The following is a 25,563-nucleotide window of genomic DNA, read 5'->3' as shown; positions in this document are numbered from 1 at the left end:
ACCTGATTGCAAGCATAGAAAGATGAAAAAAAGGACAGACAAAGCAAAGTCATAGAACAGATTTTTTTCCCTTTTCTTGCATTACAAAATGGGTAATTAGATTTAAAACAACACAAATTTGGACTCAAAACTCTGTACTAGGACTAAGAAGAACCTTTATTCTGACACCACTCATTTCATTCCCAAAATAGAAATAACCAAGGTCAAGTTGATATAGACATAAAAAATATAACACCCACACTCCTCGCTCTTCTTCCCTATCTAGTAGGGTACCACAAGTGATTCACCTGATGACCACACAGCAGAGGTTACCTTGGCAAAAATGGTGCTCACATTTAGGATTAAAAGTGCCTATGGCATGCATGCTCTAAAGACCAAGAATGCTTACAAAATAGTCACACCGTCTCCTCCCCACTTGCTCCCCATGTCTTCCTCTATTGTCTTCCTTCATCTGCTTTCTATTCTTCTACTCCCCATTCTCTCATTTTCCAAATCCAAATCTTTTTTGCCAGGTTTCCTTTGTAACTACCTTAACTATGGACTGCTTCTGAAGACATTTTACCAAAATTGCAACACCAAAAATAGTAAGAATTTCAAGGTAGTCATATCTAAGTTTCAGAACACCATGCCAATAGATTAGCTGATCTCCTCTAATCCCTCTCTGTGTATTAACTCAGAGAAGTAAGAAAAAGATGGGAAAAGGAGGTCAGTTTATGAGTGATCCCAATAGTCACCCTCAGGATGTCTGATTTTCACTGCTGGTCCTTCGTGACCTTTGAGAGAAGATAACTATTGTTAGACTTGCAATACTATCGCCCACCATTCCTGATATTAGTCTGACTCTTATTGACATCAGCATTAACAGTGATATACCTGATGCCCACATGCTTAACAACCTGAACTTCTTTGCATTTTGGCACCAATCTGCTACAGCTTACCCATACTGCTCTCCTAATTAAGCAGAACTTTTCATGGGGATTGTGAATTCTGACTTTTCTGAAGAAAACTCTGGTTTCTGAAGAACTCATTATGCAGGCCTCAAAACCTGAAATGTCACAAGTTTATTCTTACAATGATGATTATGCCATTTCTAGGGTTTCCTAAAAGTTAACTTCACATTTACATAGAAGCTATCATTACTCTTGTAAGAAAGAGATGTATCTGAATAATTACCTAATTTCCTCCACCAACTCACAGCTGAAGGGACAGTTTATCCTGTAGACTAACAGGCCTATGGACATGCACCCTCACCTACACAGGGGGAATCTTTATGATCTACACTTCACTACTACTCACCTCCAGGAAACACACCTTTTAGAACTCTTACAACCCTGGATTTAGAAAAGAATGATCTCACCTTGGAAAAATAACTGCAAAGCTCATTCAGACTATGAACTTCAGGGACATCCAAAGTTGCTTTGGGACACAAGAGCAATAATTTGGGATAAGGCACCAGATTAAGGCAGCAGTATGACCCTAAATTCTAGATCAAAGCAGGGCAACACTATTTGTTGTGCTTAATAGTTGCCATTAAGTGATATCTACTAAAATTAAAATTTTAAGACTATGCCACAGAAGTATAAAAGTTAGCAAGGTAGGACAAAACTTGTATATGGTTATAAAGTGCTTTTTAAAAATTCTTCAGAAAGACCCACAAAATACTGTTAGGCATCTAAGTTTTTCAGTAGAATATGGGTGAAGAAACAGATTCTCCCCCAAGGGTCAATTATTTTTCAGTATTGCGGACTGAATCCAGAGGCACTCTAGCATTGAGCTGTATCCCCAATTCTTTGTAGTATCATATATATATATTCATTTATTCATTTATTTGTTCATTCATTCATTCTTTCATTTAGGAAACAAGGTCTTGCTAGGTTGCCCAGTCTGGCTCAAATTTGAGATCCTCCTGTCTCAGTCACTGGAGTATCTGAGATTACAGGCACATGTCACTGTGCCTCACTAAAATAGCTGTGAACAGTATCTCACATTTGGGGGTGAGGAATTTGAGCAAGGAGAAGCAGGGTGATACTTCTGTTCCACACGGCAATGCAGAGGTCATGGGTAGCATTCAGCTGGTGGACAGGCTAGGTTGGATGATCCAGGGTGCATTCCTTTGCATGTGAGGGTTCAGTTGAGACTATCCACTGGCATGGTCTATCTTTGCCAGAAAAGCCTTGTGCAGTTCCTAAATTGCAGTTTTAGACTTGCAGAGTGGTATTCCAGCTAATGAAGCAGAAACTGACAGCCTTCTGTAACACAGCCTTCTGTAACATGGCCCAACCTCTGTTAAACTCTAGACTGCTGACAAGTCTAGCCAGATTCAAGAAGAGAGTTTTATTTTAAAATCCAGAACCTCCCAGCTACAATGTTTTTTAAAAATTCTGATAAAGATAATTTACCTGAGCTTTGCACGGAATACACACATTCAAAATGGCCTCAGAAGGATCCAGAATTACTTTTGAGAAAATTGGTCAAAAACAACAGGGACACAACACAATGGTATTGAATAGACTTGGGGTTTAAAAATTAGCCATGAGCTCTCCTATTGTTAAGAAATTCTGAACCAACAAGACCAAAATTTGTATCAATGGTTTAATCACCTCTCTTATATGGCTTTGGCCTTTGGAAACTTCTAGAATTTCACTGAAGCTACTGTCCTTGAAGAGAGAATCTTAGAGGGACTGGCTCAGAGCTTTAAAGTCTACAAAGAGGACCTCAAACCAAGACCATCAAAGGGAAGAACTGATTGCAAAGGACCTCATAGCATAATCACACTAGGGCAGTGGTTCTCAATCTAGGCAGCTGTGCTCTGTTCCCCTCGCCGGAGCACACTTATTCGGCAATATCTAAAGACATTTTTAATTCTCCTGATAGACTGGGAGAGGGAAGCTCTACTGGCATAACAACATTAGAGGCCAGGGATGCTGCTAAACATCTTCTAATGCACAGAATAGTGCCCACAAATACAACAACAAAATCACCCATTATAAAATGTCAGTAGTGCCAAGGGTGAGTATCCCTGCTCTAAAGCACACACACTGCTAAGCAGCTCTGTGTTATATTTATTGTTATTTCTCTCTCTCCGTTCTGGGAACAAGCACATACAGTTTAATCTCTATGAGTCAAACACTTATCTGCAGCTCCATGGACATACTTTATTTCAAACCTTAATTCTTACCATTAAACCATTCCTTAACATAACATTTACAAGTCACTTTTAACTTAGGTAGCCCAATCTCATCAGTAATACTAAAAGCAAACACACACACACACACACACACACACACACACACACACAGAAACCAACTTTAAAGAATTGAGGACTCAGTGGCTCCCATATGCTATGGCTCTTTGTTTCGTAATATAATGAGTCGAAATGTTTATGCATGAGTGCAAGCAAACCAAGAGTTACAGATTAACAGCCACCCTTCCAGTGCAGGCTCTTCCATCTGTCACCTCCCAGCAGGAAAACAATAGCAGCAATGACACAGATGCCCCGACCTTTGCCACCTGTCCCCAGGAGGACACAGATGCCTGCCTGTGTATAATACTCTCTCACACACTCTGCTGTTTGTAGTAGTCATACTTTGATTACTACCTACAAATCAAAAGCTGTCAAGCTACCAGACAGAAAACAACATTTACAAACTTACATTCACCTTCAGGAAACTCCTGATAGCCATTTTTATTGGGTTTCTTCCACCACAAATTTGTAAAGCTATTTCCTACTTCCAAACATTAATTGCTATTTTCCTCTTAAAACAAGGTTTCAATGACACCAACACACAGCACATAAAACCACATCTCCCCAAGGGAAATAAATTACATTGCTAGGTTGGTGCACACTGTTAGCACACCAGGCCCATTAATGGTATGTGATACATTGCTACTTTCCCTGGACAAACATAAACACTTTGCACACAATTTCTAGGCTTTGCTTCACCCTTTTGTACTAAAATGTTAGCTCAGGAAGTTGACTCTTAACTGTTCCACAAAGCAGACTGCCACCAAGAATGGCCCTCACCCAGAAGGTGTTCCTCCCAAGAAACACTACTCTAAGGGCTAATTTGTAAATGACCATTAATTTTAATTCACATCAAAATACACACTCTAGAAGTCTCTTAATCACAAAAACAAAGAGAGCCCTGGGATTAATGCTGTTTTTCAAAACCTGTCTGGTCTGGAACAAGAATAAACATGAGGTACAGGGGCACCAGGGAACTTCCAACAGCAAGCTCTGCTGTAGACAGAGTGGCATAGTATTTAAAAGCTCTCCATGCAAGCACTTTCTTAGCACAGTATATTGCCTAATTCAATTGCCAGTACTGGAAAATAAAAGGGTCTATGTACTATCTGTCTGAAAACAACATCAACCATCAAAATGCTCTGACCACCTTGGACAGGAAAAGGGACAATTTGAGAGAAACTTCCAGGGAAGTATTGGGCTGCTGAAAGCAGTCTGGCTTACCATTTCCTATATTCCAGGTATGGCTTATATAGGCTGCCTCATTAAATCCTGTGTTGTAGTCAGGGTTTATAAGAGAAAATATTTAATACAAGACACGTAATTTATAGGATTATTTTATAATATTCACCCAAAGAGTCAAGCAAAATAGTGAAGGAGATCTGTCCACATACTAGAGACCCAAAAAATCCAGCTGAGGGTCTAGATCCCATGGCAATGTCCTGCATGAGACCATCTGAAGACCTAGAGCCCATGGCAATGTCCTCCACAAGTTCAACTGGAGACCTAGAGCCCATAGCAACGTCTCATGCAAGTCTATATCAAGGATCTGCACTGGGAAGGCCCAGAGAACAATGGTAGAAGCTAGAAAGTCTGCACCAGCAGGATGAAGGATCTGTGCCAGCAGGCTGAGGGATCTGCACTGGAGCCAGGAAGCAATACTCAAGGTGAGGACCAGAGCTCCCCTGAAAAGAACCACAACCATCCTCAGTGACAGCAAGGACCCAAGCTCCTCTGATGATGAGAACAGCTGAGTTCATATCAGGAAAACCAGCATGACAAGCTTCTCCAGAAGAACCAACAGCACACCATCTTCCTCTCCAGTTCTCTTTCTATGCTGTTGGCAACAATCCTCAGGTTGGCCATCTATACCCAGCACCACACTGATTCAGTTCAGCTGGGTGCTATAAGCTGACCATTAGTTAGTCCACCACATTCTCAGATCAGTTCTACAAAGTAGGCATGATTATCCCTATTTTGAGGAAACCAAGCCTTCTTGCCTGAGGTTACAAGGAACCTGAAGTGTGGAATAGGGACCAGTTTCAAGGCTGGGCCTCCCTACCACACATCCTGTTGAGTCCAGTCCATCCTCGCTGTGGCAAAATAGAACAGAGAGGGGTTGTCTTCCAAACATTATCTTCCTCCCAAAAGCCTAATACTGTATAAGCTTCCTAATGTTTTTCATTTGGTAAAATAATTAGAGGCTACATATTCATCAAATAAAATCTTATCCTGTATGTATAATCATTAACATTTTTAGGCTACAGAAAACGCATGTTCTTCAGATTTAGGATCCATTGGGCTGTCAGTGAGTACAGCTGGGCTCCAGAAAGGACCAGAAGATATGGATAGAAACATTTTAGAATCTGGTGTGCCCAGAAGGCAAACAGGATCCTCTCATGACAATCTAAAAGTTCTTCCCTTACAAAAAGGGATGATGAAACTGGGGTGATGATCAGGGATTTTACCCTGAGAAAAGAGAAAAGAGCATAGAATAGGGGAGGAGATCATCTAGAGAAAATATAGAGGGTATAACTGAAGGTATAAACTGAAGTGTATAAACTGAAGAAAACATGAGACATATCAAAGACTTCTCTGATTTGTGTTATACAAACAGGAGCAAATTCTTGTCAAACAGCCACAAACTTAAAATTCTTCCTTCTACCCCTACTCTCACAGAAAACAGTACTCAAGTGATTTATGCTTTATTTGGGGCATAATTAATGAATACATATATAACTACTTCACTTTGCAATAAGAAAACCATGAATGTAAACCAATCTTCCAGTATCAATTTTTTACAGTGAGTTTGAATACTATAAACACAGAATTCCATCACATTTCATCACTTAATTTTGTAAATATAAACACTATTATGTAAGTTTCCACTATCTCTTTTTCTGTCACTGTGGCTAGAGACCTTCACAGTGCTTTAAAGGGAGACAGGTAGAACTACTATATTGAAACTATGCACAATACAATATCAATAAACAAAAGGTGTGCCTCTGTCAATAAGCAATCCCCTTGCTTTAAAGTATATGCTTTCACAAACACTATCCATAAAATCTCAAGGTCTATGTCCAGGGAAATAGGGTACTCCCACTTCACTTTTGTTTGACTTTCGAGAATCTGGAAAAGAACAAAGTTTTTCCATATATAAATGAATGAAACTGTATTTTCAAAATGAGCTGCTTTTATTAATATATATTGATCAGCTTTCCTACAGTACCCAACACCTAAAACTTAAAGGGGGGGAGATTTAATTTAGTTCATCATTATACAGAATTCAGTCCATGGTCAGCTACCTTCAAGGCAAGAACATCATGGCAAAAGGTCATGGCAAAGCAAAGATGCTTAGTTCATGGTGGCTGGAAACAGAGTAGGGAAGACTGCCAGAAAAGAGCTTGGGCCAACATAGATCCCCAAGGCCACAGATCCCAGAACCCACCCAGGCACAAACAGAAGTGTGCTTCACTGATCCCGTCAGTGGCTCCCAAGACAATCAAATTGATACAATTAAGCCTAACTACCACATAAATATTTTTAATTTATTTCTTTTTGCATGGTTTTGCACACAGAATATTTTGGGATCAAGTAAATATTGACTATTTACTTCCAAGGCACTACCTTAGCAGTACACAAAAGCAGGTCACGAATAACTTCCTTAGTGCCAACAATAGCCCCCATGCAAAGTTCAGACTCCAGACCGTGAGGACGTGACTATAAAAATCACTTCCCAAGGCTCGACTTTCACCAAAACTAAAGTCACAACCTATGCCACTGTTAAGTTCAATTTTACTCTTTTTGTTCAAGTTCCAAGAACCCAGGCAATAGTAATAACTCCTCTCACTACTACAGAAACCTTCTCAGATCCACTTCTAACCCACAGAGAGCCTGCTAGCTTTATATAAGCCCTGTGATCTTTGATAGAAAATGGGGCCAGCACCCAATTGGCTCTTTCTATAGTACTTGATCAGGCTTCAACTACAGCTGGTCTTCTGACCCACAGGGAAGGCTGTCCACTACACAGGTCCTAAAAGGAGGAAGGAGAGGTCATATAGTCAGTGGTCATGAGCAGAAAGCAAATGGCAAAAGAGATTTCCAGAAGGAACTGTGCTCTCCCCCTACAGATGACAGAGATTCCACAGTTGCTATATTAGCTTTCTGTTGCTATAACAAATACCTGAGATAAAGCAACTTAAAAAGAGGAAAGGTTTTTTTGGTTCACAGTTTTGGAAGTTTTAGTCCATGTCAGATGTAGGACATTGTGGAGGGGACACATAGCCAAGTAAGACACCTACCTCATACGCAGGACAAGAAAAAGGAGCTGAATTCCCATTGTCCCCTTCACCCCAATGACCTAAGACCTCCCATGAGGCTACACTGCTAAATGTTCACGGGTTGGTGCCAAGTCTTAACACACAAGCCTTTTAGAAACATTCCAGACTCAAACTACAGCAGGTGCCAAGGGAAAGCACTGTCTCTCCTCAACATCATGGCCCATGTGAAACTTGAAGATCAACTTGATAAGACACATCCTTAGCCAGGATGGGAGAATGGATGGGAAGAAGTGTTTGAAGCCTTCGAAGAATCAAAAATAGCATTTCAAGTTTGCAAGTGTGAATTTAAAGAAAATTTCTTGACTTTACATATTCCTTTTGGCAATCTTTAATCTTCAATTAATCTCCTTAAACTAATCTAAATTTTAAAACTTCCTTGTACTACTATTACTCATCTCTCTTTATTTTATGAATTAATCTGGAAGTTAAATACGGGAAATAAACAGCAAGGTTGTGAGTGTCCAGGCTGAAATCAGCAGAGTGGCTTCTAACCACATTGGGTTTACCACTATAGGTTTCTTTGTAGAGCCTGCTGCAAGACTTGGCTTCCTTGGCTGCAGGCCAAAAGAACAGGGCTGCAATTCTCCAATGGGGTTTGGACCATGGTAGACATCCTGCAGAGATCACCCATCTCCTGCCACTGTTTAATACACCTGAACCTCCCAATAACACCTGTAGCATTTTGTGCAGGCACACATTTCTGTTGAGTCTGATGAGCCCCAAACAGCACATCCTTCTGAAAAGGAATCAACTATGCCACAAAAGGAGAGTGGGGCTTATAGAGAGGGCTAACTTTATACCTATTTATTCCCAGTCATCCTGATCCTTTCCAGAAGGCTGAGCCATCGGGCCACTGCCGATATCCCAAGGGCACCACTAACACAGAACCCAATATTAAAGGGGTCCACCGTGCAGAGCAATGTGGCAGTCCTGCCTCCCACCCACTCTTCAAGCCTGAGCACACCTGTCTTCACCTAAACCTCACCAACTTGGAAGGAACCAGTTTGATCATATTACATCTCAATTTTCTGATCTATATATAATTTCAAGAAAGCCTCAAACAGATGAAATAGAAGCTACTTGGCACCATTTTTTGTCAAATGTGCAGCCTATAAATGTCTCAGAACACAAGACTGCAGTCAGAAGTCACATTTTCCGTTATAGCATTCATTCTAAAAAATGCCTATTAATCACCTAAGACTAGGGATGAGAGGTACAAAAGCCAGGGACCAGAGGTGCAAAAGTCCTCAACAGGCTTTAGTCAAGTCAGTCAATGTCTTAATCTGAAATAAGAGGCTTGGTCAAAAAGCTCTCCAGAGCCCCTCCCAGCCTTCCTGTTCTTTAGTCTCTGCATTACTGCCAAGAGAAGACTGAAGCATTCTGGAATGTTCTGCATCCCTGAACAGATGATATTTTAATTCCACATTCATATAGCTCAGGCTGTTGCCATGTGACCTACCTCCATTCTGCCAATCATGAACTACATATTTCCACTCCAGAGTCTATTAGCCAAAGTAGTGCCCTCATCTGTAACTCACTGACATGCACATCTCAGGCTTCTTGGCATAACGACCCTCCACACACAGGAGATCTGATCCCTTTAGATCCTACAGAAAGCCAGGGGCAGGACTAACAAGCCCTCCTCACCTGTTGCCTGGGTTTGTTTATTTCTTCTTCATCAACTCAGAGCATTTCTAACCATGCACTTCAACTTCCCGAAAACAGCAGAAAGAAAAGCTTTTAAGAGGCACTAAAGTACAGCCAACTTCTGATTAGCCAGTCATGAAGGAAAGGGACAATACCACCAAAGCAAGAGAACTCTTGCCCCCAAGGACTGCAGAACAATGACTCTCTCCAGGATGTGGAGAAGCATTACTGAATCAAGCGATGACCTGTCCTCACTGCCTCTCACCCCAGGAGTTCCCCTCAGATATTTTGGGAAAACACTTGGCTGCAGTCTCACCTTCTGGAAGTTCCCAAGGACACCAGGTCCACCAGAAAGGGACAGAAAGGGAGGCCTCTATAGCCTCCACTGTTAACTTACAGGCAGAAAATAGTTCCTGAATCAAATGAGAACCCAGATTTATATATGAACTATACAAATCTAAGCTATGATTAAATGCACTTAACAGCAGTTAATAGGATTTTTATTAGTACATCTCAAGACAAGTTCTCTTGTTTTCTGAGGTAAGTCCACAAATACTAAGCAGAAATCTACATAGTTGAAGAGACTCAGGAGACAAGAAAGCAACTGGGTATGGGCCAGAAAGAGTGTAAATGAGACAAAGGGAACAGTGGGTGCCACATCCTACCTTATCCCAGGTACCCCAGATCAGACACACAAGTAGCCCTTCAAACCTACTCATCCCCAATCTCCTTGAGCTCCCCCTCCCTTTCTTCTGGTCACTCTGCCCCTCTTCAGGAAAAAACCAAGCTGCCTTGGGGAATGGTGCCAGCTGGTGGCTGGTGCAGAGAACTGTCCATGCACCACCACTTTGCCTTCCTTTCTTGGAAGAATTTTTAAAGCTTTCCTCCCTCTCTGCCCACTCCATCCCCTCCACTCTGTTCTCCATAATGACGACCCAAAAAGTTCAATTTGAAAGTCAGAAGTCTAGGGATGGAATTCAAATCTCCTACTTCACTACTGGGAGACCTGGTAAGTCACACAGCCTCTCTTTTCTCTCCCTTCTCTATATAGAAACATGCAAAGAAAACCTGCCGACCCAACAAGACTTTCAGAAAGGAACAGATATGAACTCACACGCTAAACAGAACGGCACTCATCAAATAGAAGACACTGCTCTCACTTTGCTGCTAAAACACCACATGCTTTAAGGCTTTCCACGTCACTCAGCCCAAAAGAATGTTAATGATCATCATGCTCCAAATAAATCAAATCAACAACAGATGACTGGCAAGTGTTCCTCAGAGGTGAAAGAATCCCAAACCTAAAAAGGCCTTTCACCTGATGGATTTCTTTATTTTCAGATTAAACATCATGATCTTGAGAAGCTGGCAGTCATATACGGAGACTTCTGGCCACTAGCCTTTCCCTTATGACAGGACCAACCATATATTCCTGACCATAGTACCCTAGAGAATACTGTGGCTCCCAAGCCCTCCCAGGTTCTATGGAAACTTTAGCCTTAGGTTTACTAGGAAGGAAATAGCCTTGTGAGGCTCTGCCACCTCCCCAAATGCCATGTGCTTTGATAAAGATCTCAAAAGGGCTAAAGAAATTATCTCCTTTCCCTTTTATTCCTCACTAACAACCACAAAATTAGATAAAATGACCCCCTGATCCTCTCATTTAAGGACTTCTTTATTGCTTTCAACTGTAATTCTTTCTCCTTTAAATGAATATGAGACCCCAAAGACCCACAGGCCAATGGGATTAGTGATTGATGGCTTCTTCCTCCTGGCCTGCTCTCCAGAGGGAGCTCCTCCATCCCCTAGGGTGGGGTCACAATCAGTTCAATCTTCATGCTTCAGAGACATCTCCTTTGAACAAGATCAAATGTTTCCCTACTGAGGCCTGGTGCTCTGCTCAAAGGAGCAGCAGTCCCTTCTCACTCAGAGCATTAGTGTCAATTCAGCCAGAAAGGCCAAAGCAAAAGGAGGAGGTCTGTGTGGTTAATTGTCCACCAAGCTAACACACAGGTCTACTCAGGCCAGCACCTTGGGAGGGCTGATCATTCCCATAAAATGTTAAGTGCACTTTGAAGCCAGGAATAAGGAGAATGAGAACTGTTTTCACCAGCCTGCTGGGCTAAATGGGAGCTACAACTGTTTGTTTTCTTTTTCAGAAAAAAGTACCACCTCAGCCATAAAGGGAATCCAGTGGATGCAGAGGAGATGTAGGAGAGATGGCACCAGAGCTTCCCATTAGGAAGTCAGCTTCAGCAAAGGCTGCAGGGAGCCAACCAAGGCTTCCTGGATCTTAGGAAGGGACCTGAGAGGACAGAACTCCAGAAGCCAGTACTCAACTGCTCCATAAGAGAATGATCCACAGAGAAAAGGACTCACGGAAAATTCAAAGGATCTACTTTTTGCCATTAAAAGAGATGGGAGAAGAAACAACTGTCCTTTGCCTATATTGAAAAGTTACTTTCATTAACTAGTTACCCAAAGAACCTCCTTCCAACTCAGATCTATAACCCAAAGAAAACACTAAAGAATAGGGAAGAGTTATTCTTAACTGAAAGAGGGCATAAGGTGGTTAATTCTTTTGTAAAGAAAAAAAATTCAAGATCTCCCAATGAAAATCAACTTTTCCTGGAACCAAGGACCAGTAAGCCTTTCAAATCAACTATACAACCTCTAAAGTAGGTAAGACAAACTGGCCAACAAATTATAGTTGACAAGATACTACCTCATCCAAGTAAAAAGTGGTTCCCAAATTATCCATGAATTGTGATCTAGAAATGGAATAAAGCAAACTAGATGTCAGTAAAGAAACCAGCTTCACACGGAAATTGAAAGACTATCTTGGAGACTCTGCTTCCTCTTTAAGGAACTACAGCTGAAGATTCAAAATTCATCTCAGAAAACCAAAAACATCTAAAGAGTCTGGCTGAGGGGAGTGCCATTCATTTATCTAACCATCTATCCATTCATTGGTACACAGACCTAGGCATTTCAGTAATAAAAGAACTGTCAATCAGAGTCCAAGATGCTAATAACACCAGAGTCTGAGAGCAATTGACCAGCTATTGTGTCTACTACTTGATATTGCTCTGATTGTTCCCAAGTGTCTACCTGAACATAAGGAGCCCACATTGGACAGTGTCTTTAGATCAAACCCAGTGCATAAAACAGCTATAATAAAAACATATACACACATTCAACTGATGAGGCACTCAAGTCTCATCTTTAAAGAGAGTAAACATTTCACTTAATGAAAGAACAGCATAATGCTACAAGTCCAAAATATGTATTACATATCACAAAGCTCTAAGGAAACTCAGGAACTGTACTACTTCTTGGGCTTTCTAATTAGAATGAAATGGGGGTGGTCAAGATCCAACTAGAGATCTCTGTGAAGTATCCTCAGTATATACCTATGTCTGAGCCCTATAGGGAAAAAACCAGCCCAATAACTTGAGGTCTTGACCTACCTCACTGTTTTTGGTTTTTTTCTAACCTGGTAAGAATTGTATTGTAAAACATGAAGCATTCTGAGAGTCAGACATCTCCTAGAATTCACTGCTCATAATGAATTAAGTTAATCATTTCCTGTGCTGGGCAGAGTGAAGACCAGGCCCAACAAATACCCTGCACACAGCCTCTCTAGGGCAGGTGTGACACAAATATTCAGTAATACCTCAAACTTCAAAGACGCCCAAAACCCAATCATATTTTAACATCCAATGTATTCATTTCATTTTCTTAGTTTATTTTCCAAGTACAAAAGACAAATTACTTCCACAGAGTAGAAATTCGTGAGCAAATTTCAAATTCCTGGAATTTTCATTTTACCCAAGCCCTAGGAAACTTTAAAACCATTAAGATGGTCAGCTGGGAGTTAAAGTCCTATTATTGCCTTGTTCAATAAATTTTCTTTCAGGAAGCCCTATAGTTAGGACTTGGCACCAGGTAGAAGAATCTATAGGTATGTGACTACTTCTCTGACCCAGCACTACTAATACCTCTGTTTGGTCATGGGAAACACACACAGAAATCTCTTTCTCTGATTCACTGCTCCACACACCCCACCAAAGCAATTGGAAATGCTGGACAGTGACTCATGCTGCTGCAGAAGCAGAATTTGAAGGTAACAGCAAAATATACAGCCACATTCTGCTCTGAAAAAGAGCTTTGATTAGACTTCAGTACCACCTCAGGCTTCAGTAAATTTAGCCACCTACTAGCTCCCAAGAGAAGCCAGGTTCCATTAAGTTAAACCATTGCTCTAGGAGATTCTCTTCCTATCCACAGACAAAGCAGTTATCAGTTTAACCTGATACTGCACCTCTCAAAGTCCCACTTCACTGACAACTATGAGAAAACTGAAGTGTGTTAACACAAAGCTTTTTACTAAAATCATCTAAGTCTAAATTATGTTTTAAAACAAGTGCTCATGCCACTGAGAACACTGTTTTTATTTCCTTTTGGTTGCCAATGGGGAAAGTCTATTGTTTGTTCCTTTACTAACTATATATTTACATCCATGTTCAACCCTACAGTGATCTCCCCATCAATGGCTGAGGTGACTGGGGTTTCTAGGTCTGGCTGACAATGTTTATCTTTCCAACAGCAGACAAGAGGGCTCCCATTTAGTACCTGCTCCATCACCTCCTAGTGTCACTGAAACTATTCTAGAATACAATGAAATAAAAAACTGTGACTTCTCACCCTGTTTAGTATGGGTAAAAATCCAAACTCCTATTGATTTAACTATATTATGGTAAATTTTCAATTATGTGTGGTAATGAGTAAAGAACCAAGTAACCCAGAATGCAGAAGGCACTCTAAAAATCATTTAATTGGTTTAGAAACACAGGGTGATTTTTTTTTTGGGGGGGGGGTGTATGTGTGGCTGTACCTTTGTTTATTTTACTAGGGCATTTTTTTCCCTTAGAACAACATTCATTCTTTTATTGAAGATCTGTTTCATGTTGGGAGATACACTAGGTGAGAGATGGTAGTACAAGTTGCTCATTGACCAGAGGAGAAAGACATATATAAACAAGTAAGCAAAGCTTACCCTGACAAGAGCATCAGGCCACGTGAGCACAGAGAAGCAGTGATTTATTCTGCTAGATAGCTGGGAAAAGCTATACTACAAACAGCCTCTCATTCAGACAGTTTGCTAAATAATAGGCAAAGCTGTGGCTGGATCTCAGGAATTCTAAAGCACTAGCCTAAATGCAGGGCTGGAGGAAAGAGGGTGGATGGTAAAGAAAGCAAGAAGGAGAGTACCAGCTAGGTAAATATCCCCACCAAATCACACACAAGGACAGAGGACCATTTTCGACCTTTTCTAGCAGAGATGTTATCCTTTGTGTAAGGATTTTATTTCTAATGAGTAAGAACCCTTGACAGTTATCAAGGAGCACTATCATACCATTCTGGAACAACTCACCTGGCATGAACAAACCAGGAACCAACCCCTTACCTGTATGAGATGCTTCTCAGTGAAATACAAAGAGTCTGTTTCTCAGTTTACCTGAAAAACAGGAAAAAGGTATGTCTGTTAACTTGGAGTGGTTCATCCTTTCCTGGTAAAAGTAAAGATCTTCAGACCATGGCTAGGGCTCACTGGTCACTGAGCAGAAAACCTGGCAGTGTCACCTACCAAGAAGTTAGATCAAACAGACTGAGGTGAGAATCCTGGTTTTAGCTCAGTGGCAGGATAACTATAAGCAAAGTATTCAACCTACCTATGCCCTACTTTCCTCCTCTGCAGCATCCACCTCACAGACAACTACAAAAGCCTTTTACATGTCTAGAGACCCAGAAATGAATGACGTATGTTGGGCTCCCCACCCCCAGAGAGCTACAGACCAAAAGGACACAGTAAACAGCACACATAACCTCAATACTGCTGAGAGATAGCCAAGCCAAGAAGGTACAATGCGATGTAGGAGCCTGTGCAGAGGCTCCAGTTGATCCCAGAGGAGTCAAAGAAACTCCATAGCAAGTAATGGGGCCTGTGGCCTGACAAGCAAAAGTAGGCCATAATGGAGGACAAACAAAAACTTGAGTTGGCCTAGCCTACAACAAACACCGACCCTGTGCTCAAGGCCTCACGCTCTACGGGGTTTTTGAAGCCCTTTTTTTTTTAAAGGAAATGCACAAAGGTGGTTTTGTGGAGGCTTGGAATAATTCCTAGCCTTGCAGACCAACGGGACAGAGAGGACCGGCCCACCCTTTCCACAGAATGGGGTTCAGGGAAGAGGGTATTTCCCAAGCAATGTTGTCAACAGTTGTTTTGGGGACTTAAGCTTTGAGCAAAGTGGACACATGCTTCTCCTTCTAGATGTTCTCCCTCCCACCTAGATACAGAATCTGACCACTCCAGGAATTGAAACATTGAGGCCATCCTGGGAGGATCCATGTGGTTTTATAAGAGAATCAAGTTTCCTTCTGGGGCATGGAACAAGCCCTGTGGTTACTAAGACACAGAGGCCCAGGAGCCAAAAAGTATTTCAGGATTAAGAAAAGCCCAGTTCAGCTCCCTCTCTCTTTGAATTTCTATCATTTTTCTCTTCTGGAAAAAAAGCATTATTTCTGTAAATTGCGGGCAATTTCTCACATTGTTGTTTGTTACTACAGCTCTTGTTTTTCTTTTAAAAAAGGTAAAACAGGGGCCAGGGAGGTAGCTCAGTGGCACAACACCTGCCCAGTAAGCGTGAGGTCGTGAGTTCAATTCCTAGTACCAAAAAAAAAAGAAAGGTAAAATGGGATCCAAATTACAAAACAGTGTTTAGATCAACACAGATCATGAAGTCAATATACTACTCAGCTTCCAGGAGCTGCCCATAATCTCAAGTCCATATGGGTGGCTGAGTTGTAGGACCTCAGGACAGCCACAGAACAACTGTAGCATAGAGGCAGTGAGGACTTCCAGTCCACACCAAGCAATACCACTGAAATCCTGGACTGCACCCTACATTTGCACACTGCAGCTCTTAGACCTTCCCATTTGCCCCTGCTATGCCTGCCCTGCCTGAGCTTCCTGCCGCTCGCCTCCAATCCAACCACATTGACCATTTCTCAGTTTGTGTTTCACAACCAAACTTTGTCTTTAGGGTGTGGCTGAGATGGATCCTGTACCTGTAGAAGTGGAAGTTAACGCTGATATAATACTGTGGAAAGTTGATATCTTAATCACACTGTTCACTTGGATCAGAACCAAGCGGGCCCAGCAAGGATGGGGGCTCTTTTCTGGTCATGTATTATCTGCTCATTATCTCCAGGTTCTGAGCCAAAGTAGGGAGGAGAGAGGGAAAGGTCAGAGTCAAGACCTTAAAGATTCCCTATACTGCTCACAGCCCAATATCCCAAAGAATGCCCCAGAGTACTTAGTAATGAGTCTGTAAAGTCTGTAAAACTTTCCTAAAAATAAAGGTTTCACGGAACTAACTTCTTATACTGCTGACAAAGGACTCTCTGATTTGGTTCCATCCAAGATAAGAGCCGCTCTGTAAGAACAAAAGCTTGTCAAGATAAAAAATGGAAGTGAATCCAACAGAACAGACAGCCCTTCCCAACTTAATAGGCATGTACCCAACAGGTAAACAGGTACAGTTATTTCTCAGCCATGGCCAGTAAGACAGGCTCAGACAGATAGGTAATTACACTGACATTTTTTCAAATTGGTCTTTCTAGAACCTGCCTGATCATTTTAAAATGCAGATTCCCAGGACCTACTCCAAAATGAGAAGTAGGAATCACAGGAAAGAAGCAGGGGAATTCAGCTGTGTAGACAGCACCCAGTAGAGTATCAGGCAAGTTTCAGAATAATGCTCCAAATGAAACAATAGGCAACTTTTTAAAATTTTTGTAATCACATAACTTCAAAGTTACAGAGTATTTGGGAAAATGCAGGTTTAAATTGAAGGAAGTTAGAGCCTTCTTTAGTTAAACTTAGGCAATATAACCAACATGTAAGAAGAAAAATCAATTTAACTAAAACTTAGCAAAAACAAAATAAATTTAAAAACCTTTCCCATACAACTTCATCGTATTTCACGACAAGGCCCCACATAACCTGCCTAACCTATAAAATCTCTGTACAACTGCTCCAGGCAGACTTGGCCCTTGGTCTTGCCCCAGTAGAACCTGGGCTTAAATAGCAGGCAACCAATTCTCAAGTCAGACTCCAGAGGCACCTTATAGGCAAAGTTCAGCCTTACAGATCACTTTTCCATCTGGCTATTCCCTGGTTTCATCGCCAAGCCAGACTCATGGCAGGACTTGCCCCTCAAAGTGTGCTCCACAGGGTAAGCAGCATCAGTATCACTGGGAGACTTCATTTAGAAATGCAGAATTCCAAGCCCCACAGGCTGCCTTTTAATGAGATTCTGGGTGATGATGGTACATAAGTCAAAGAAGCCCTGCTTGAAGGAATGGGAATACCAGCGTGAAGCTTTTACTCCATCTATAAACTTCAGCCCACAAACTCCATTTCCTATCCTCTCCACTCAAGTCTTGTCAATCTGGGATTGGTGGTCAGCCAAATCACTATCCCAGGCCCAAGGACTATCTGACAATCTAAAGCACAATTGTAGTTAAAAGGAGGTATAAAGTACTGAATGTCTACTGCATTCTCATCAGGTTGTTACATATGCCTACCTTAGAAGGCAGGAATATGAACCTCATGACTATAAATCAGTAGAGACAATCCAAAGTCAAATAATGTCAGGGAATGCTGGCTTTTTTGGATCTAACACAATGTTAATGAGGTCGGGGTCACGGGTATGATTAGCTTCCTCTCTTTCTTGGCACAGACCCTAGCCCTCTGCCCTCTGACCTCCAGCAAAGGCTGATGCACCCTCGGTTACTAAGAGGACTTGGTGGCAATGACAAAAGGAGGTTGAGCAGAGCAACAACTCAAAGGACTGGAATGACTGATGTGCAGAATGTATTGAGGAACACCACGAAGTACAGAGGGAAGGCTAGTATGAAGGTGACAGGGTCAGAATTCAAAATTATCTAGACAAGCTGGACATGCCAGATGTGAGAAACCAGAAACTTTGAGAAATGGGAAGTCATGATTTTAAAACTCAAACATGCATATCTAAGCCAGAGCAAATCTAACTTCATGAAAATTCTTGTTTAAAGAAAGAATCTTGAAATATTAATTTTTTGTTGACCAAGAAAGTCAACATACTCTTAGGGCCCATGGCTCTATTTTTCAGATCAAGTGAAGCAGCAGCATCCCCACAGCAGGCTAATCAGACTATCCTAAAACAGCCTCAGCCACCTGGCCACACAGGTGTATACACAACCTGTCACCCTTTCCACCCTCACTATCATTTGGGATCTTATCCAGTGTGGCCTTTCCACCAGTACTGTCCCTGCTACATAGCTCTTTTCAGCATTCTATTATAGTTTATACATTTTACACATCGGCTGTGAGTCTTCTGATGCTGCCCTTTCTTTACTAACGAAAGAACTAGAGAACTAAGCACAAGCTGGGGGCGGTGTAGGGGAAAGATAACACATGAACCAATAAGACAATCTAAACACACCCACTTACCAAAAAGATTTAGATCAAAAATGACTTACAGTTCTTATTTAAGCCAGCATACCACACTCCCTACTACGGCATGCATCCATGCAGAGTCAGTAATTAGGTCAGTAAATTATGAGCTTCCACTACAGTGGGACCCTGAAAAGACTGCTATAAGAATGAGCAAATGAAAGAGTAAGTATCTGTTTAGACATACCTCTCCATGTAGAATCATCTTCTAGAAACGGACTGTTGGCCATTTAAACAAAAAGGATGTGATTTTAGATTATTTTTAAGGTGATGAGTCATGTTTGTTAAGTGTACATTTAATAAACACATGGTAGTCATTTATATATTCTACTTACTGGGGCTGGGGATTTAGCTCAGCGGCAAAAGCACCTGCCTGGCAAGCGCAAGGTTGAGTTCAGTTCCCGGTACCGGAGAAAAACCAAAAAAAAAAATAAAAATAAAAATAAAATATATATTCTACTTACTGATAAGTTGTAATTCCCAAACTACCCAGCCTGTTATCTGTCATTTCAAAAAATCTGATCTCTATGGGTAAGAGAATAAAGTTAATTTTCAAGAAGTTATTTGGTCCTTAATAAATGTGTGTCATGCACCACTTATCTAAAGATTAAATGATACTGCTATCAATTGCAGTTAGAGCCTTCCTTGAACAATTGGCTAAATGCCTCAAAACTGGAAAACAACTGTGAAACTCAGCCCAATTGCAGCCTGCCCAGGAGAAAGGAAGCTTGAACTCCAGGTGCCCCTGACAACACAGCTCAGTGTGGAAGAAAGAAAACGCTGAACAATAGAATTGGTAGAGGAAAAGGAGCCCCTCTTAATTTTCCGGGTATGTGAGAAGGTTTTTGCTAAAGAGATATTTAAGATCTCACTGCTGGTCAAGTTTTACTGAACACTGGAATAATTAAAAAGAAAATGTGCCAGTACAGTACTTAATTCAATACATATTTTCAATTAAACAGAAACAACTCTCAAACAACACTTATGATGTTTATACCCACTCTAAGGAGTGCAGTTTTCCCTACTGTTTGGAGGAAGTTGTCCTAGACTTGCTTTGGGTCATAGTACTCATTCCTTGTTGCATTCCTGTAGCCTTCCACTATTTGCATCTAAGTTTACAATGAGTAAGAATTTCAATTCTATTCAGTGATATAGACAACCTTACAATGGATACATCACAGACATAAGTAGGCAGATGGCGTTTTATACAAAAAAAGACAAATCACAAACTCTTTTGTTCTGATCTCAAAAGTTACATGTCACTTACAGAAAAGGTGAAAAACTGAAAAAAAAAAAAATGTACATACCATAACCCCAGAATCCAAAAGAACCAGTTAAAACTTTAGCCTATGCCCTCCAACCCACTAAGCAGGCAAGAGTGAACTGAGGTGTCAGCGCTGGCACAGACTTGACAAGGATTAATCACCCCCACTGGACTTACCCTAAATCCACGACAGTAACAGAAGCAATGACTGTGCGCAATTCAAATAGTGTACATGCAGTTCCAAGGAGCATTCATTGAGGTCTACTTATATATATTTTTTCAATTATTCCACAAACAAATGAAATGCAAATTAAAAGCAACAGTCCTAACAAGCTCAAAAAGGAGGTAAATAAATCTCATCACTTGGGGCAATAGAAAGTTAGTTCTTCTAGTACAGAGACTAAGAAAGTCCACACTGCTCTCTGCAGTACAGAAGTCCATGTTGAGGAGAAAGGGTGTGCAGAGCAGGTGGAGATGAAGACTTGGGAACTGGAAATATGGAGCTGCTACCCATGAGGAATCCTTTTAGAATCAGAGAGATTCAACCTACAAATGGAGAGATTTAAAAGTGCTCTAACACTCTTGCTCCATCAGCCTGGGCTACAAATCCTCAACATATCATCCTTGTGCAGCCAAAAGCCAGACAATCTGGCTACACCTAGTTGAACCTTTTCTTATAAAGATGGCACAAAGAAAGAACTGTTACAACACCAGTGTCACCTCAGTAATGTTCAATGTTGTTCTTTATGAACCCCTGAAATACCCAAAGTTCTTCATTCCAGTATCATAACTGTGTATAGGAAACGATGTGAGGAGTTTTATAAGTTAGTTTGATTAAACCTCAAAAGTTCATCCCCAAATAAACACCTCTGAAGTCTTAGAAATATTTTTTAAATAATGTCCAAAAAAACCACCTAATTAATAAAATATGGTATTAAATCAAAATCAGAACCAACCTATAGGAGGAAAAGTGAAAATACACTGAGGTCCTCTTAACTAACCTTCTAAGTCTCAAAGTCAAAAGTGAGTGTTTATCTTGACCTAGTTGATGCCATTAAGGTTAGACTAAGAAAACATGCAGGTAACACACCTCTTTAGCTGTGTTCAGTATTGTATAGATGCACATCAATCTCACTTATATCCTCAGCAAGTGAATCAAGTCATCTTAACAGTTTTCTTACATGCAACATATGGATGTTAGTCTGTTCAGGATGCTATGTAACAAAATACTACAGAGTGTGGCTTCAATAGACACACACTTATTTCCACTTAGTAAGCTAAGAAGTAGTCAGTAGGCTAAAAAGTCCAAGATCATGTGCCTACAGATTTGATTCTTAAGGGCCTTCCTCCTGGCTTGCAGACAGTAGCTTTTTGCTGTGATCCCAGATGGCAAGTCCTGATCTCTTGTGCCTTTTTCATATGAACACTAATCCCATTTCATACAGAGTCCCACTCTCAGGACCTCATCTCAACCTCATCACCTCCCAAAGGCCCTACCTCCAAGTACCATAACATAAGGGGATAGAGACTCAACATGTGACACAAAAATTCAGATCGTAACACATGGCGGGGGTGGACTTGATTTTATCAATTACATATCCTGGCTATCAAACATTCAGAACAGTTTTATGCACATTCCTTTAACTATTTCAGTCCAAAGTAACAGAGCAGATTCCACCAAGTCTGCAGAATAACAACCATATGGGCCTGTCCATCTGAGGCCAAGGTCAAGGGCTTGATTATCCTATTAGGTCTGTTGAAAGGATGAAAGAGAAAATTTTAGTCACAAAGACACACATGACTCTCACCTCCAGCATGATTCAGTAAAACTCCACAAACCAGACAACAGAGGGAGGCCTTTCTGAAACCAGTTCTCACTACTCTGAAAAGAACTTCTTCCCTCCATCTCTAGCTCCAACCTCTCTTCCTGCTTCTATATCCAGTGCTGAACTGAACATCTCCCACTGGAAGGCTCATAGGTTAGTTTTCATTTCAACTGAAATCATTACTCCTGGTTATCCGTTCCAACTGGAGTTTCTACAACTACTTATCTCAGGCAAAGTGCCATGTCCAGCTCCAGTACTAGCTGATTTCCTGTTGGGAAGGCCACCCTAGAAGATGAATAGGCAGTGCAGTTGCCTTTCCAAACCTACATCAAGGCACTGCTCCCCAGCTCATCTTGTCCCCCAGCATTCTGTCATCCAGTTCACCTTGTGGCCACAGAGCTCTTCTACAGCAGTGCGACCTCCACATTCACTTGCTAAATCCACCTTTCACACAGCAATCAAGGTAGACTTCAGATTGCTCAGCTCAACACAGAAGACCCTACACCCTTAGGAACTGCAGCATACTGTAGTCCAAGCAACAGTGCCTGTGAGCACCTTTTCAATCCTTCTAGACACTAAACCAATGCATTATTATTGAATTAGGTATTATCATAATTTTAAGGAAAAAACACCACCTTGATTATCCTGTTAGGCCTATTGAAAGGATGAAAGAGAAACTTTTAGTCACCTTGAAGGTACATGAGGAATGAAGTGTCCACTCTGCTTTCTCATACCTTCTACAATGACAGAATCAAGTATTTCAGAGCCAGATGAAACTATCCCCTGGCTTTAGAACTTGATGATCAGATCCTATCTTTGTTCTTTCTTTGGCTTTCTAAAATTCAGAGGTCTCACCTCTATACTGCTGTTTGTTTTTACTGCGTGTACAACTATCTGTTTCATTGGATGGTGGTTCTACTCAGCCATTATTCAATGTATGGATATATCTTTTTATAAAGCACAAGAAAAAATAGTCCTCTCATCTTTACGGAGGACCCTTTGGACTCACTATAATCACCCCCAGCCTCTGCCAGATCATCTCCCTCAGAAGAGACTGACTCATAGACTGAAAGTACACCCAACATACTGGTCTCCCTGTGCAGATTCTTTTCAGTCAAAATGGGAGTATCCAGGATTTACAGAGGTCCTCTGGCACACACAGCTTGTTTCTCCCACCAGAATTTTCCTCTGCAATAGCAGAGGCTTGCTTTTGGTTTATGCTGTACTACCACAGTCCAAAATAGAGCCAGGTACCTGATGAATGACGGGAAGAATGAATGGATGAATGAATGAATGAACAGGTATGTCCCTAAATTAGAAGGAGCAAACCACAACATAGTTGCCCTGCTCAAGAAATATTGCTCTGCTACAAGTATCTTTTCTTCACTTTCCTCTAAGGATCACTAACCCCAAGTCATACATTAAAGTTGTTTTTTGGAGATTAGATACTTACTATTTGTATTTTTCTGAGCATACTAAGCTGAGTAAAACATTGATTCTAGGATTCCCAAGAAAGCTGCTTAACATGTCCCCTATTGTACTATAGTTGTTTTTGTTTTTCTTTGTTTTTCAAATAAAACCTGAATATTCACTTTGGAGGGACTTGAGACACAAGAATCTATTATTGCAAGGGGCAGTCAGGCCTGGAATTATAAACCACATGTATTGCCTCAGACCCACACAGAGCCTATATGACATCCTCCCTGGAAATCGTGGCACAGAGAAGGCTAAAGGAGCCAAAAGGATGCAGTTTGCAAGTTTTAGAAAGACCATGTATGCTCGGGTGCAGACTAGCATGGGCATGGGTACAGTCTCAACTCAGAGTCACTCGCTCTGTTATCAAGTATCCTTGCATCCCCTTTTCCCTGGGCATTTGTACTACTCATAATGTCATTAACATTTTCTGAGGACTTACTCAGTGCAAGGAACTCTCCTAAGTCTTCTACAAAAGCAATGAGTTAATCCTCAAGATGACACTTTGACTTGAACTATACAGATACAGAAACTAAGGCTGAGAGCAATAGCCCAAGGTTCAGGTAGTATATGGCACATCTGGGAACTCAACAGACTGAAGTTGAGTCTCTTCAATTTTGTAGTAAAGAAGCTCGCAAGCTGCATACAATGTTCATGAAAGTATATTCTATATGGTATGTAATTTTCAGCATAATGTTTTACTATCATCTCCCACCTTGGATTTTTTCATCCCAATACTATCCAAGCCCTGTGTAGTGCAAAACCTCTGTAATTCAGATCCACACATGGTTGTTCTCAGCAGGCGTCATAGAATCATCTCAGCACACATACACGGGTAAAACAGTGTACATTACTTTTTAAAGAAGGCAAAACTTTGCTCTAATCCACAAAGACCCTTCTTCCTTCCTATAGACAAATTACTGCTTCATACATCATGACTCAAATTATATCATAGATGTTCATTTGCAATGTAATTATTTTTCCTAATTGGACTATCTGGAGACAAATGGCTCCCCTGCCTACTCTCCTCTCCAACTCACAATGCCATCTTCCTAGTATAAAAAGTTTGCAGTGGGGCTGCAAATACAGGCCATGCAGTTTGTTCTGTGTGACCATGTAGCAGTAAATACTGTTATAAAATAGTGTTTTATTGGTATTACTTTGTCAGAATCAGGTTTTGAACACAGACTAATAACAAAGCCCATCAGTCTGGCAGAGAAGAGAAAAAGCAATCTCGGTTTTTCTCTTCCCCATTTTTAAAACATTCTTCCCACTAACAGGTGTTCTCTATCTCTTAAATTTCAAAAGGAGTAATTTTTAAGAGAATCAATAAAAAAGAACCAAGAATATCAAGAAAAGCCACCAAAGAAATTAGCATCCGATCTTTTCTCAAAAAGGGCAGGGTGGAGCCCTCTGCCCCTGGGCGAGGCCGGGACAGTGTGTGCAGGTCACAGACGTCCCCTCTAGCACCGTGGGCGCCACACACTGGTTCTACTTTCCATGAGGGCTGCCGACAGTCTCCTACAGGCAGACACAGGCACAGGAAGCGGGCGGACAGGGGCCAGGTTTGCTCCAGGCTCCCTTGACTGTCGCGAAGCGGTTCGCTCGCGCCCTGCACAGAACTGCTGATCTCCCGTAGAGACGCTGAACCGGACTGAGAAAAAGGCTACCGCTTTGCTCAGTTCAAAGAACCCCGGACCACCGAACAGAAAGGAAAAGAAAGGCAAACCCATCCAGGAGCCAGCACACACCGCCCGTCCCTCGCCCGCCCGGGCGGGATCTCCACTCGCGGCCGCCTCCTCCCGCCCGCGGGAGCGCAGCCGGCCCGGGACTCAGCGGCGCCGGCAGGGACACGCGGGGACGGAGCGTCGCTTGGGATGGGGTTCAGCTGCCCGCCGCGCCCGCCGGCTCCCCCGCTCCCTCCTCACAGCCCGCCGGCTCCCTCCTCACAGCCCGCCCGCTCCCTCCTCACAGCCCGCCCGCTCCCTCCTCACAGCCCGCCCGCTCCCTCCTCAAAACCCGCACGTCCTCACCGCCGCCGCGTTCCGTCCCCGCGCTCCGGACCGCGCGCTGCTCCCGCCCTCCTGCCGCCGCCGGCAGCCCCAAGAGCAGGAGGAGGAGCCGGGGAGAGGGCGGCCGACTCGCAGCGGGGAGGACGAGGAGGCGGGGCAGGGGCAGCCGAGCCTCCCGCCCCCGACCCGCGCCCG

At 42.0% G+C, this 25,563-nt stretch overlaps 1 protein-coding gene across 2 annotated transcripts in view; it reads right to left on the bottom strand.

The window, feature by feature from the left end:
• Positions 1-25,563, bottom strand: part of Lhfpl2 (lipoma HMGIC fusion partner-like 2) — a gene marked incomplete at its 5' end in the record, with an annotated part of 158,165 nt that extends 132,602 nt beyond the window's left edge. For both annotated transcript variants that reach the window (XM_005386018.2, XM_005386019.2), the window contains 2 exon segments: positions 14,702-14,752; positions 25,390-25,563.

The sequence above is a fragment of the Chinchilla lanigera genome, unplaced genomic scaffold (genome assembly GCF_000276665.1).
Source record: "Chinchilla lanigera isolate Chin_1 unplaced genomic scaffold, ChiLan1.0 scaffold00024, whole genome shotgun sequence".
NCBI classification, from domain to species: Eukaryota; Metazoa; Chordata; class Mammalia; order Rodentia; family Chinchillidae; genus Chinchilla; species Chinchilla lanigera.
The sequence above is the reverse complement of the archived record's forward strand: the minus strand, read 5'-3'. Positions and strand labels throughout refer to the sequence as shown.